Raw genomic sequence first — 16,240 nt, 5'->3', positions numbered from 1 at the left:
GTGCCGCCCCTCCCCCAAATACACCACCCCCTCCTTAACCCACCGTTCTACGAAGACCCAACAAATCAAAGGCGCATTCCAGCCGCACTCCTCTCGATTTTGTGCGAGTGTCTGTCAGAGCATCTGGAGCGCATTAATCGACACATTTTGTATGAGTTGATCAGGCAGTGCACAAGGCCAGGGGGTGGTGGGGGAGGTGGAGCTCGGGGAGACAATAAAAAAACCAACGCACATCCTGTACAAACGCTTTGAAGCCGCTCTAAAAAAAAAAAAAAAGAGAGACGAAACAAAAAATTATAAAACATTGCCGCATGAGCCGCACAAGCAACTTTATTATAAACAAACGGGGGCAGTCCCTAGCCCTACAATCCCCCTCCCTTGGAAGGCACCCCCTTCCCCTCCGCCGCCACTTTCCCTTCGGCAGTCGCGACTTGAAGCGGCAGTAAATTTTTGCATGACAAATTGCCGATAAGATCAGCGGCAAGCAGCCAGCGACAACGGCATCACTTCCACCAGCATCCGGAAAACAGCAAAAAATTACTTGAAAAGGATGTTGTGACTTCGGAAACACTCAAATACTCTCGCCATTGTTAAACCAATTAAATCAAATACTTCTAAAGACCTTAAATTGTTATAGATAATTTCAAAGAGGGAAAAACGTTTAAAAAAAAAAAACAAAAAAAAAAAAATAAAATAAAAAAGAGTTTTAAAAAATGTTTGTGGCATTGATGTTAAGCATTTTCTTCGATTACCTACTGAATAATTTGAAGTTCTTAAAGCTAAATGTGAAAAATGTAATATATTCAGCTCTATATGCCCCCCTTGAAATACCAAAAGGGAATCGTTTTCAAAGACCTTTTTAATTCCAAAACAAAAGATTTCAAAAACGTACCGTAATTATTTAAAGGATTATAATACCTTCGTTCGGAAGAGTAATGAAGAATTGAAGAGCCAGAAAAACTCTCGGCGAGTGTGACGAACGAGGAGTGTAAGTCGCTGTTGCCTTCACTTTTTTTCTATATATCTATCTTTTTCTTCGCGCTATATCTTTCTCTTTCTGCGAGTGCTTTGTCGTGACGTCGTGTGCTGTGTGGGGGCTTTTGATGCCGGTGTTTCTGCTGCGTTGTGCGGTTGTTGTTGCCCAATGCAAACAATTTCGCAGCAGCTTGTTGAAGTACATTGGTTGCAGATCGATTAAAAGCACTATTCAAGTTGAATTTAAAAATTATTCAGAAATAAAATTCTCCTTTGATGATAAAACATCAGATTTGCCAGTTTAAATTTAGTTGTATGGCATTTATTTTCTTTAAAAAAAAAAAATTACCTCATTGACTTTTTGGATCTTTTGCTAAACTGCAAGGCCGACTTAAGCTTTGTTTACTATCACTTAGAGGTTTTAAAGTATGCTCTTCAGATTAACATTATTTCCAAGTTGTGTGAAGGCATTTCCTTATATGTAGTTTTTTACGGAAGTATGACGCCCATGAGCGTTTACTCAGGTCATGTTGCGATATTGTGACCCACTGTGCTGCAAGTACCGCCTATCATGAAGCTACGTAACCGTTTTATGCCCTGGGCAGGCCATGCAAAAGAAGGGAGCTTGGCTCCGAAGACAAGACAACCCAAGCGAGTCGCGATTCGCAATTCCTTTTAACGATCGCTCATTTAACGCGTTTTGCTGTGCATCGTGGTTTTTGATGAAGACATTGAGCCCCTCTTTTCCGCGATTTCCCCCCTCAACGTATGCAGGCAAATTGAGACATTAAAAACGCCAGTTTCGCTCGTTTCTTCGGGCTTCGTGATGATCTTCGTGTGGCCAGGAAATTTCATGGTATCAAAAAAGGAAAAAATATTAAGGGGGAACTTGAGTGAATGGAAGAAGGAAAGCAGAAACGAAGGGAAATTTAATTAAGGGCGTTTGCATTTCATTTGTTTTCATCGCTGCGAGATCCGTGAGGAGTGGATGCAACTTCCAGCTGCATCTTATCAGTGGACAGTGGCGGTTGCATCATCCAGGGCCTCACTGACATCCTCATCCACAACCACATCCACATCATAATCACCAGCAGTGTGGTCATCAATATGCTATCAATGTTTACGCATACATTTAAAATGCATATTAAGTTACGCCACCCTCATTTACACAGGCAGAAAAAACATAGTTGGTAATAAGATCAAAGGAATGAGTAATTATAATATTATAATAATCATTTAAAATTTTGTTTTGTTTCTTTTAGTGAAATGAGCTTTTCAATTATACATATTAATTTTTAGACGCAACCTAAATTTTAAAATTAGTGGAGTAAAATCAGTATTTTAATAGAAGGGATAGAGTATAGGTAAAGAAAATATTTGTTTTCTGTTTGTAATATGCTTGTTATGTTTTCCTTGTGTATTTGAAACAAACTCCCCTTCTTGTCAACCGCCCGCAGATCTCGCCTCGGTCCTCTCGTTCACAGGGCTAGACATTAACAAATGATATTTGATTATGAGACAAATTGTATGATGCGCCGACAATGTAACTTCCTCTCTTTCGCTCAGCATATTCCCATCTCTTTCGCTTATCAGCTAGCCTAGCTGCTCATCCTCGATCTTCCAGCCTCCTGGGGATCATCAGACACTAGATGTTTGCTTTTAATTAGGCAGCGTGAAGTGATGGAGGGAGTAGGGTCGCCACGTTAACGAGAATTTATGGGAAATTATTTTTTGTTGTTAATTTTTAATATTTCCCTGATACCAGCCAACCAACGCTTTTCCAACGCCCCTCCACCATCTTTTGTTTGTTGAACTTTTCGTTTTGTTTGTTATCGCATTAGGAAGGCGGCGGGGGCGTGTTGCACTCGCATTGCTTGTCTTTGCAATTAAATCAATTAACGTTGGCCTGGGTCAAATGCTTGCAACTTGTCCTCGTTGTGGCTTCGAGTGGGTTTTGTGCAATTGAATTGATATTAATGCCGGATTAATATCGCAGTAAATCAGAAATTAAGTGCAATACGCAAGCAGAGACAATAAAGGAGTATCATTCGTAAGAGAAAACAATTTATCGCTTTAAAATTAAAAGTTCTGTTTACTCTGGTTAATTCTTTGATATTTATTATTTATTTTTTTACGTTAATGATATTTGTGGGTACAGGCAGTTTTTGATTTCTATTGCTTTTGAGGTGGGATGAGCAAATTACTATTAGATTCTGTGAAACGATCGAGAAATCGACCAATTTCTCGGAATTAAAGATATTACCTTAACATTTTTACTCAGTCCACCTTTACCAAACACCAAAGCGATGTAACCAATCTGTTCAGCATCTATCCCCATAACTGTGTGACTAACGTGAGTTTGGCTAACCGTAGAGCCATATGGAACCAGGCTACCTTACCAGGGACTTGACCTTGTCACCTCTGGAGAGGTCGGTGGAAGACCGAAACCAAATCTGAAACCAACTACCCAGCTGACAGCTTCGCCATATGATATCATACTGTTGAAACCGTCGATAATTTGTTTATGCTCGGTCATCCCGGCAATAGATGAGTTCCAGAAACCAGCAGGCCAAGAGTGAATTTCATCAAGGCTGCAGTTTAGCAGCAACCCAAGGTCGTAAATGTGCAAGGCAATACAAATTGGCAACTAACTGGGCTCATAGAACCCGGGGACAAGCTCATACTGTGTCTAGGTCGGATGGATTTACGATCTTTGGTACGTCATAAACCATTTTGGTTCTTTTGCGACGAGGCCAAGCAGCTACAATGACAAAGACCATAAAAATCAATTACGACACGTTTGTCTCTCAACTTTGACATGACCATAGATGCCACAGAGACAGAGTCTTCTGCGTTTCATTCCGTTCCCTGCCCTTCGACTTCATCTTCATTTTCATCTTCGATGCTGACTTCGACACTGACACTGAGGATTTTATGACAACTCATCATAGCGTGACATGGCTCGGAATAGCCCTGGCATAAAGTCCGTCTATAATTAGTCATTAAAGCGTGCATTGTGATCGGTTCGAGAAGGAAGATCCCTTGCTTTCCGTTCTATCGAAGATCTGGTGTGATTAGAGCGGATTGTAGAGCTAGAAATCGAAATTTTAAACTCACATTCAGCACAGAGAAAAAAAATGTCAGCATACAATTTTTATATATATAAAATTTCAGACTATTCATTACAATAATAATAAATGAGGAATTAAATAGAACTTGTATATAAAGTTTTCACCTTATACAAAATATTAATCAACGGGGGACATAATAAACTATAATTTTGTATTTCACAAATTGTTTGTTTTTCTTAACCTGATGACAATTTTTTTATGTTTTTCTCTGTGTGGGAACGTTTTACTCTTGCCATGTGCTGCAATGAGGGCCAAGTTGGGGTTGGGCCGATCTTAAGGTTCCGTTGCGTGCTGAAAATTGCCTTGAAAATTCTTCACGCTACCATTATCTCGACATCGACAAGTTCACAACTCAATTGGCGTTAGTTCTACTCTCGGATAGTTTAGCCATGCTGGATTAAGATACCAAACTCCATTTGAGTTTTGGTTGTCCATTTTTGGCCAACATCCTGGTGAGTGGGTAAGCGACTCTAATTCGCTGCTAATGACGTCGGTCGACCGTCGATAATTGAGTGTGAACATTTTCCCAGGTACCCGCGCGCGCTCAAGGACATTTAAAATATTTCCGAGTTTCCGAAAATTTCCCGCTGTGAGGCCAGCCTCAGAAACTCTCAGAAATGTTGTTAAAAATCATTCTCACTCATTAATTCGTTGCGGTAACAAGGTCAGAACGGAACCGACCCACCCACAACTGCTGTTGCTGCACTCGAGGGCTTAATTTCATAAATCCCGCGCTATAAAGTTATATTTAAACATTTTCCAGTATCAAACTAAATCCCAGGGATTCCCTGGCCCCTCTGGAAGGCAAATGTTTATGGCTAATGCCACTACCATCGGTGCTTCGGCAACACCCAAAGGGGTGAAATAACGAGCCATAAAAAGCGACCTGACCGAGAGTCGGCTGAAGCATGCTTTTGGCATTTTGCGCCTCGACTGAGTCAAAATTTTCCAAATATTCTGACACGGACATGGAGAGAACACGAGGAGTAATTGTGATGCACGGACAAAAAGGCAAAGTAGTTAACTGGATTTTTATTTGAAAGGAAAGAAATTCTAACCAATTAAACCAGTTTTATTTTAATATTTATAATTCATTTGTAAAATGAATAAAAGTCTTTTGCAACTTCAACTCACTCTAAATAAGTTAGAAATTCATATTGTTTTAGGCTAAACATAAACCTCTTTATTTCAGTGTACAATGCCGGTTCTCTAGCTCACCTTACAACTTCTCGTCACCGTTCTTGGTTACCGTTGACCCCTTTTTCCGCTCCTGGATGCTTTAATCAAATTATGCTTCTGTAGTGAACAGCGGTGGCCTTGCAAGCGGTATTTTCCGCTTTTCGAGGGCCAAACATTTTGGCCTGCGCGGACATCAATTTTAATTATTTGAAGGCACAGGTTTTGCATTTCACACGGCCGCAACTTAAGGCTGTGGTTTTAGAGCTTTGCCGCGGTTTTGCTCCCGATTCACGCAAGCTCACCAATATCTGTTCAGAGAGATTCCCAAGGCTGGCGGAGATTTCCCTGGGAAGCGAACTGGGTTCTAAGGCTGCCGCTCTATAAATAGTTGTGAGGTAACAATTGTTTGTTTGTTTCGCAGTCAAGCATAAACATTTTGTGACAAACAATCAAACAATCGGGTCGAGAATCGGCAACAATTTGGCCTTTGATGTTGGATCGGGTGCTCTGCTGATTTCTGGCGAAAATCTCCAACCTCAGAGGAGCCGCCGTTTGCGATGTGACTTGGTTTTATGTTTAATTGTGCCAATTGCACAATGAAGTTTCCAGCGTCTTATGTCCTTTTGTGCACTGGCCTGTGAAAGTGTCCTTTGAGGTTTGGCTTACCTTGCTCGCCCTTATACCTGTTTGCCCATCTTTTTGGCCTCAGATAAACGCCGCCTTTGGCCGAGATAGTGGGACGATGATGATGACAATGTCTCAATCGCAGCCCTGTCGGTGCTGTCTTTGACCCCAGAATTGAGTTGTTGGCGGCAGGTTAAAGGATTACTTGCTTATGTGCGCTCCCAAGTCAGCACTTTTTTCCTGACCTCTGGAGCGGACCATCATTTGTCAGGGGCCCAAGCAGCCAAGTCGCCTGTCACCTCCGCTGTGGTGACACCATAATTTCTCGGCTAACTCTGAATTGTGGCCTTAATTGTTTGACTGACTTGTGGAAATGGGTAACAGAATCAATGCAAGTTGGCCGTCGATTGTTTACTGACCTTTGACCCAGCCGACAAAGCCGATCGGCTATATGGAACTGCCGTTTAATGGGCTACTTTAGGGACCACAAGGGATTCAAAATGGAGCGAAAGAAGCTGGAAGAGCAGGACCCAAGTCACAGGCCGATAAGGTCACCTAATGAGAGGAGCAGACAGAGGCACCTTAATCGCCTGTCCCGACAAAATTAAGGTGATAATCACACTCGAGCCGAGGACAATTAGTCGACGAGCTCAGGTGGCAAATCAACCGCTATAATTCATGGATTATTTTGTATGGCATTTGGGCGACATAATGGGGAAAAGTGATTGGATTAATGGGAATTTCAGAGATTGACGGTGGATAATTCACTGGAATCTTATGGATGTATTATATATCTCACTATTTTCAATGGGATTTTAAACGGATTAATATTTCACCAATATTTACTTAAGACTTATTAACAAGTTGTCACTTAAGTATTTATTATTTTGTTTTACAAACACCTTGATGAAAATATATATTTTATATTCTTAATATATATGTAGAGATAAACAGTACATTGCACACATTTTTATTGGTCAAATTAAATTACTGGTATGCAAAGAAACGAGTTCCAAACGAGTTGATTTTTTCAAAGCAATATCAATTACGAGCTTCAATTCCATTTTACTTAACGCAATTAACCCACGAAAGGAAACGCGATTGCCATTTACCAGCGACTTTCGCTTTCACAGTTTTCGACCCTTCGTTTTGGGGGAACACTTTGTGCGATACTGTCTCAATTTGACACTTTGCAACTTTATTTCGCATTGCCAAACCCCCTTTTGGCCAACCATGCACCCCTTTTTTGCAGTGCACACGCTCCATTTGCCGGTACAATGTAAAGAGCCGTTGGAAAAATGTTCGAAATTTAATTAAACTACGCTACTTGAAGAGTGTTTGCCTTGGCACTCGAAAAAGCCCGTTTCCCTCTCCTCGCGCTTTTCCAGCTGTCAGTTTTCCTCCCGCTCCACCTCAGCAGCTGTTAAGTGAGCGTTGCCAATTTCTGCATGCGTCACTCAAAAAGCAGCAACACCAACAGCCAGCCAACAACTCAACTCGTTTTTTCCGCAGCCCAGGCCCCCATGATTTTTCCCTCTTTTAGCCAATTTGCCGCGCTTTTGTTGTCCGATGCGACAGAAGTGGCAATTTCTAATTAAATTATTCAGTTTTTTTTTGGCCCGTTAGCAAAAGGCGGCGAAGGGGGCGGGAAGCGGGGGATAACACTGCGGGTGGTCCAACTTCAATAGCGACTTTCTCACTTGCATTTGAGGGACAGTCCAGCTGTTTGCCAAGTTTCCTTATTATAATTTGGCGCTCCTCAAATTTTTATGAAATTGCTATGTGAATATTTTTTTGATTGCCTTTTCTCTGTGTGAATCTTTGATTCCTGTATCCGTTGCCTGAAAATGTTATGGTTAATAATTTAAAATTTCACATTTTTTCCTACAGTTCTGGCTTATTTAATGTATTGTAAAAGAATTTATGCAGTTCTACCTCCTTAATCCTAAAAAAAGTAAAAAAAATCCTTCAAAAGGTCAATTCAACCCAGTCGTTTAAGGAAGCTTATAGAGGAAACTATCATTATATCCTAATTAGATTGAAATATCTTACAATTTCCACCGCAAGCAGCTTACCTATATAAAAACAGACTATAGAAACTTTTCTTATCGCACTGCCAAAAGGGGAAAGAAGTAAAAAGCAAGCCAGGAAAATTAAATTGGAAGAAGGAGTAAGAATGGTGGCTAAGGGTAGAAAAGGCGAAATAAAATTGCAGACGCAGTTTGAAATTGAACAACAAAAATGCATTTAGAAAATATGAAAAGAAAAGAAGGGGAAAAGGGAGCCAACCAAAGGGAGGAATATCAGGCTGAAATGGCAGATAGACAGGCAAACTCTGGGAGGAAAACTGGGAGGAAAATCGAGGATGGGTGGAAAGAGGACCACTGCCAGTTGTCAGATGTTGGGCCCGAAAAGTGTGTTCCACTTCTTCTGGCTGTTGTCTCGCCCTGGTGCGAATATTTCCGTTTCCGCATTTGCCAAATATGTTTTCCCTGGTCCCTGCCACGCCCTCTCCGCCCCCTCACTCTTATGGACAACAAACACTCGCACTTTCAAACTTCCTTCTCTGGATTTGAGGCACAAACTTTTATGGCCATGCATCGCACATAAATGAAAGTTTTTTTTTACCCGATCCTGGGTCCTTGTAAAATGTTGCCAAAGTGTCTTGCAAATGGTCATGTCGAAATCCTTAGATGAGGGGATGTCTATTTCAGAGAGTTTTATTTTACTTGCAGTTCAGCCCCAAGGGTCAGCGGTCAATGGGTGTGAGTGAAATCAAAGCTTTTGTCATCCAAAACAAGGAGAAAGGGACGGAGAAATAATCGAGTGTAGTGGGAGTGCGGCCTGAGACAGTAATCACATGTTCGAAGCGATTGGGTTGTGGGTAAGATGGTTTTAATTCGACTTAATGGAGCTTAAACCGAAGCTACATTTTTTTAGACATTTAAATAAATAAAAACTCTGCGTTACCTACCTATCTAAAATCAATGCCCTATCTTGAAACCCATTTTTATGAAAAATTTTATAACAGTATTTAATTACGTTTTGTCAAATGTTCATGAGATTCCATTTATTATTCGTTTTCAGTTAATGTTCTTTTGGTAACAAGATTTTTAGGAGTTAATTTATGGCAACAACCTACTTAATTTTAAAGAATTAAGAATTAATCAAGGAATTAAGTTTAAATTGTTGGGTTATTTTTAGCTTACTTTTATTTTTATAGAATTTGTAAAATTTTTTTAGTTTTTCCTCAAAGTAAGCAATTTTATCAATAATAAAAAAATTGAATTACGGCGCAGTTCAAATAAAATCTTCATTTAACCAAGCCACCTTCAATTAATTGCTTTTGCGGAAAAGTGCACACACTTAAGTGCGCACTAATCCATCCAATTGATTGGCAAACTTCGCTGATGTCGTCACATATATCTTCCTTCAGCTGACTTCTGCCTCATATTTCTTCGTTTTATCCCTTTCCTTTCTTCACCGAGTGCACTTCAATTACATGCCCTCTCGACCCTATAAATCCTTAACACTTCCTCTTTCTGGCCTGGTCAAGTCAAGGTGAAGAACCCTTACCACACCCACTACCACTTCCACTTCCACGTCCTCCACCAACTTAACTGGTGGCTCCATTGAGGCTTAATCGTTTAATTGCCTGGCATAATTACGAAATGCAGCTCATCATCAGATTCCAGCCTGATTCCTTTTCACTCCCTCTTTTCTCAGGCTTCTTTTCCCAGTTGTTTTTTCTCCTTTTCGAGACAAAGTTGCTCAGATTGCAAATTGACCCCACAACTCCCACATAAACTGCCCCACTTCGACCGTTCACACCCCCCGAAAAAGTCATTGAGCTAAATTGTCCTGCCGCCTGTGGGCTTCTCTTTGTGATAGAAAAGAAGCAGCCGGAAAAGGAGCAGGGAAGTCCGAGGTTCATAACTCACGTAGATTGGTGGAAAAAAAAGGGGACAAGGAGTGCCAGCAAAGCTTATCTAACTGCAACAACTATAATTTGCTTTCAATTGATTTTGCTGGCACTTTTTTCTTCCCAACACATTTCTCTTCATTGATTTTCCTTGCTTTTCCGTCGGACATTTTCATAAATCGTTGCCATCCCCCAGTTTTTTTTACTCAGGGTGGGGCTGAGACACTTGTTACAGTGTGGCCAACCCACACCAGATTTGCTGGACAGGACAAATGTGCATTAACGCCTTTGACCTGCATTTCTCGGCTTTCCCTTTTTTGGGGGTGGGTTTTTCTTTGCTGGGGGGAGTGATTGAATTTTGGTTGTTTTTGCAAATATCCTTCTGCCTAGTAATGCACAGCTGACAGCTGCTTTTTCTTCATTATCCAAGTCAGCCCTCGGCCCGAATTCCGGACTCCCCCCATTCAAATGGAACCCCCTTTTTACTTTTACAGACCAACGTCTTTTGTTATTTCTTTCGGTGGTGATTTTGAGGCGACCTTTTAAATTAGTTTACATGGCTGCTTGTAATGGGTTTTATTTGGGCCTGCTTCACTTTGTTGGATGGCAACTCTGTTCGCCTTGCTGTAATTTCATATGTTTCAGCCACAGGCGGTCTTTTCCAGGGGGTGTACAAGGGGGTGAAGGCACTGATACCGGGGCCAATGAACTGTAAGTAGTTTTGTGGGCAAGTGGCCAGTTCGTGTGGCATTATCTTACGGGTAAAGGTGAATTGAGCTGCTTTGTTATGGCTATCCGATAATTTGTTTTGTCTCATATTCATAACAAGCCCTGCAGTCATGAGGATGTTTATAAGGAATCAACTTCATCTGAAACTTGTCTGTCTTAAATGACCATCGATTTATGAGATTATTTTGTGTAATGAGGAATTACCAAGGTAATATTTGATTCCTGACTAAACATCCATAAAAAAGTACTATTATTCGGCAAAGATATATTCATATGATATTAAAAGAAAATTATATACAGGAATTCAGTGTAGTACAGAAAGTAAATATTTTAAAAACAGTAGACACTTATACATATTAAATAGAAATTTTAACAAAGAAGATTCCGAAACGTTATATTATGTTAAGTACTTAAAACGATAAGACTACAATTAACAATTTAAATTCTCAATAGGGAAGTACAATCCCCAATAGATTACACATTTAGCACCTTTCCACCGGCCATAAGCTGGTGCTTTCTGGGTTTCTTTTCAGCCAAGTTCGCCATAAATACCAACTACTTACAGGACATAAAACACACCTCTGTGAGTGCCTGACCCCGAACAATTTATGGCCTACACGATAGCAGGGGCAGCAGAGAGGGGTGCGGGCAGAGTGGCGAGTGTAATTATCAATGGCATTAACACCTTTAATTACGGCCAACTGCAGCGTGGAATGTGGGCCAAAAACAGACCAGTGCCTGGCGGAAAAAGTGGGATGCTGTGGGCTTGGAAACAGGCTAAAAGTGGAACAGCTGAGTATGCAAATCGCACCCACACCAGCTCGCATTAAGGCCGCAGATCGGACAAAACAATAAGGAAGCGCACTGCCCCACATGGATATTAGAATAATGCTACAAAAGCGTATCAAGGATATGAATGCAAATGCAGAATTCCCATGAAGGCCAGCAGCAAAGAAAAACCATTGGCAAATATACTGGACACAGTTGGAGAGATTTTTGGCCCGGTTGGAAATTCCCCCCGACGCTCCAGAAAGGTGACACAGTTGGGCGCTGATTTATGAGCCATATATATCTGCAATGTATACGGAACACACAACTATATAGGTAGGTGTCTATCTATGCTGAGATACAGAGAAAATAGTTTTACTTGAAAAATTCCAAAGACATAATATCAATTACCAAAAGATTTAATAAACAATTATTGAAAAAAAGTTTAATTTTTAAATTAATCTAATATATTCTTTAACTAAATCCCAAAAATAAAACATATTTTTTTATTAAAGTGAGTGTTTTTTTAATGGTCTTAGATCGACTTAGAAAAAAAAAAAAAAGGTTCTTTATAGTAGACTAATTTTAATAGACTACACAAATTTGTTTGAATAATAAATAGTATTTTGAACCTTAGCCTTAAATTTGGGTTTGAAGATCAGGGGTTCCTTTAAGAAAAGTTTCAAAAATATACTTTTCTTAATAACAAACATTTTTAATACATTATTTAAATCTTTTGATTTTTTTAATTAATACTCTCAGTTTTGTTAAAATACGTTTGTCTTAAACAAAATTTGTTCAGTGTGCTTATGCTGCGTGTGTTTTTCGCTTTTGGTGACTTTGCATATTCCACTTGGGCGGAAATTTATTAGAAGAGGTCGAAAAACTGTAAAGTCATGTGCCGAAGGACGTGCAGGACACACTTGCACACCTCCAGTCGGCAACCTGTCCCCCAGCTCCTCCTCCCCCTTCCCCTACCTATTTCCGTTTCCCGATCCCGATCCTGGCCGCACCGCATATATCTCAACGCTCTTTGTATCTTCCTGCCACTCATGCATATGCAAATTGCACTGGCTGGCCATGTGACCCAGTTTGATTGTGGGCGTGTGGCCTCCGCCCAAGCAGCCGCCCAGTCCACCACAACCCATCACCACCCCCTCGTCCTTGCCAGCACCCACAATTCGTGCCTCGTTTTGTTTGCGTATTTTTCCCCATTTTGTCGCTGGAGCCTGCCGTTTCCCATTGTCAATTGTTTTTGCCTGTTGATGTTTTTGCATGACAAACAAAAATTATAATTGCACTTGAAATTGGCACATTGGGTTTGTGCAGGGAGAGGGTGTGTTTATGTTATCTCACACGGGAATTGTGCGAAATCATTGTAGATATAATTCAGAATTTCATTTCATTTCAACAGAATATGTAGAACCTTGAACTACATAGATTTGGAAATCTCTTTACAAAGGTCAGAAAGTTATTAAGTGAAAACGATAAGATAAAGATATTTCATTCTCTTTAGTTTAACATATGCATTTGCTTGGAATTTATCTTAAGGTTACATTTTTGATGACGATATTTTTTTCGTTTTTATTGTGCCTGCTTTTGTTGGTAACAAAACTTGCATTCCTTAAAATTGATTATAATAATATGCATAAATGGGAATTCTCTTTTATTTATAATCTAATAATAAATAAAGATAACGCATTTCAGAATATTTATTTTCAGATGTTCCAATGAGTTTTTTCTGCAAAAGTTGTAACGTTTAATTTATAATAATCAGTTGTCAAAGGTATTTTCCTTTAAAGTTTTGTTCTATATACAAATATTTTTCAAAAGTTAAAGACCCTTTAAAATATGTATTTATATTCCCAGGATTTTTTAGAAAAAAATATTTTCTTTAGACCTAATGAAATTGCAATAAATGTCAAATAAATGTTTACCCTCAATGAACAGCTGGAAAATATGTCAGATTTCAATTTTCGAGGGAAAGGGGATGGGAGGCAGGAGCAGCGTACCAGGTCAAATAATGTCCAGTACAATCGTATGGAATTATTAACAGGACCTCTGTTCTATGCCAGGGAATTGGTCTCAAACCAAATCTATAAGTATTTATGCAGATGCTTTTGGTAGCCATGAAATGTTGGCTTGCTTACTTTTTCCACACACAAATTTCAATATTCACGTGCGAGTGTAGGTGTTTTTGTGTTGGGTTTTTGTCGAACAGATTTTTCCTTTTCCCGTTTTTGGTCCGTATCACTTTGACAAACATGCAGATTATCCTGGAATTATTAATTATTGTATCTGCAAACACGAGCCCCGCCGTCAGCTGTCCTGTCGTGTGTATCTGTGCGAGGGAGCTGCCATAAAAGAGCATTTTGGATTATGAGTTTTTGGCAACGGGGAAACGGGATGACTAATTGGTAAGCCTGTGCGATTTGTTAAGTTGTAAATTATTATACACATCTAATTTTGGTGTAAAAAGAGTTTAAATTGAAATAAACTTTTGTATAAGTTAATAGATATTTTAAACGATTTTGTTAATACTAAAGCTACCAGAATGACTTGTATTTAAGTCACTAATACGAACAATTTTTGCTTTGCTTGATTAGTTTTGCGTCTTTAGGCTTTTTTAGCTCTTTTATGAATGATAAAGATTTCACTTTTACCAGATGAAATAATATGCTTCTTGCACAGACTTGTTTTTTAAGTTTAATGTGGGTGAAATACTTTAGAAACTATTGTACTCACAAGATACTTTTCAGCACTTGCATTTTCATCCAAAGGATAAATCTAAGCTTATGAGATTTTGGGCTCTTTTGCAAAATGTTTGTTTCAGTTGCAGCTAAAGATATTTTTTATGAATTTTGTATATACACATAAGATACTTTTAAGCCGCTCTACTTTTCTATCTTTGTGCTTGGCAAATTCTCAAGAATGCTGGCAGCCATAAGACACTTTTTAGTTTGTTACTCTTTGCGGCTTCTGATGGGAGTTTTCCGAATGTGCGTGTGGTCGCCATTTTTCAGCCCCCTCCACCGACTTTTCCCATTCGTCGGCCAATCACTTAATGCGCCTTTAATTTGCGTGCCCTTTCTGCTTTTGGCCCCGAGTTGCAGGGAATGAGCCGCTAATGTGTTTCGGTTTGGTCCCCGGCAAAAAGGCAAAGGCAAACATATCACTTGACGCGCCTAATGAGTCTGCGAGGGGGTTTGGCTTTCCAGGGGGGTGGGGTTTTTCAGGGTACCGGGGGTGGCGTGGCAGATATTACCGCTGGCGACTTTGACTAAGTTGCGGCCACCAGCATTTGTTGCTGATGCTGTCGACAACTAAGTATTTATAAAGAATTTTCCTCCTTTCTGTAAACAACTTGTGGTTACACAGAAAAAAATGGCGTATGTGATGTCTTAAAATCTTTTTTAGTAAAATATCACTAGTTTTACGTAGACAAATATTCACAGAATTCTAGAGTGTTTTATTCACTTTTAAATTAAAAGAATAAATTATTTTATAAAAATAAGTGATCTAAAACCATTAAATAAATATCTCATAAATTAAAAAGAAATTCCGTTCAGTGTACTAAAACAACTAAACATGAGCCCCCACTTTTCTTTACCCCCCACTTAATTTTTTCATCTCCTTTCAACAACTGGCACAATGGAATTGCATTGAAAACAAACAGTTAAGAATGTTTATAAACAAAACATAGAAAGAATGCGGTGGGTGGGAGGCGGAAAAATGGGCGGGTCTGGGGCCAAAGTGGCGCAGAAGGTGAAAGTATAACGTTAAATGTAAACAGTAAGTGGAGGTGCGAAAAAAATGCGTAAACAAAAATTGCATTGCAACATTAAGAATGCGTCTACAACATGTTGCTAAATCGCTAGCAACATCAACAAAAGAAAAACATGAGAGCAAGGAAGAGAGAATTGTAAAAGAGAGAGTTCATTTTCGAACTTCGAATTTCGAAGAGACGATTTTTCGTATGTGTGATATGAAAAATAACATTGAATTTTCATGCCGGCTGGTGTTTTTGTTGTTTTTGCAATTTTACATGCAGCTGAAAAACAGCAGCAAAGAAGTAAAAAACCAGGAAAATACTGAAAAGCGCTGCCTCCCCTTTTTTATCCCCCGCCACTCCCACCAGACATTGACCTTGATAGTGGTCGTTGTTGTTCCTGTTGTTGTTCTTGGTTGGCTGATTGAATGGCTTAAAATGGTTATTTTGGTTACTGATAAATCATGATTTTAACAGAACCCATTATGTTCCACATTAAATTGGGTCTTGAGTACGTTTTTAATGGCCAGGTGAGGTAATTGATATCTACAAAAGTAATTTCCCAAGTTCATGAGACACTAAAACCATTTGTGAGATCTGTTTGGAAGCAACAGTCATACCTTAATATACGAAGCGGTTCTTAATTTTCTAATTTTAATATACATGTACAAACGATAACTATTTCTGCACTTATTATTTAAACAACATGTGGCAAGATTTTTATTTGGGCTTGGCTTCCCTGGGATACAAATAAAGCTTTTATCATTTTATAACTTATCACTTTATCATTGCATAGGGGAACTACCTATGTCTTCTGAAAACTTTCCACAAAAATGTGTAAAAATGTTCGTATTTTGAATTCACAAGAACCAGCGGAATTTTTTTTTGATTGTCGTGTAAAATAAATAAATACAACAGATTAATCATGATTATAATATAGCCAAAAAAAATGTTTAAATAATTGTTCAGAAAGAAATATATAGCTCTAAAAAAAGAAAGAATTTTTGTAAATTTTGGCTTAAACAAAGTTCAACGGCAGCAAAATTTAAATTGCTGTGCTAAACATTCTTTTGACGAAAATATCTAGCTGAGCCAGGGTAATTTGATAAATTCTTAATATTTGACAGCAATTTAATTAATATT

The sequence above is a fragment of the Drosophila elegans genome, unplaced genomic scaffold (genome assembly GCF_018152505.1).
Source record: "Drosophila elegans isolate 14027-0461.03 unplaced genomic scaffold, ASM1815250v1 contig_476, whole genome shotgun sequence".
NCBI classification, from domain to species: Eukaryota; Metazoa; Arthropoda; class Insecta; order Diptera; family Drosophilidae; genus Drosophila; species Drosophila elegans.
Note: the sequence above shows the minus strand (reverse complement) of the source record.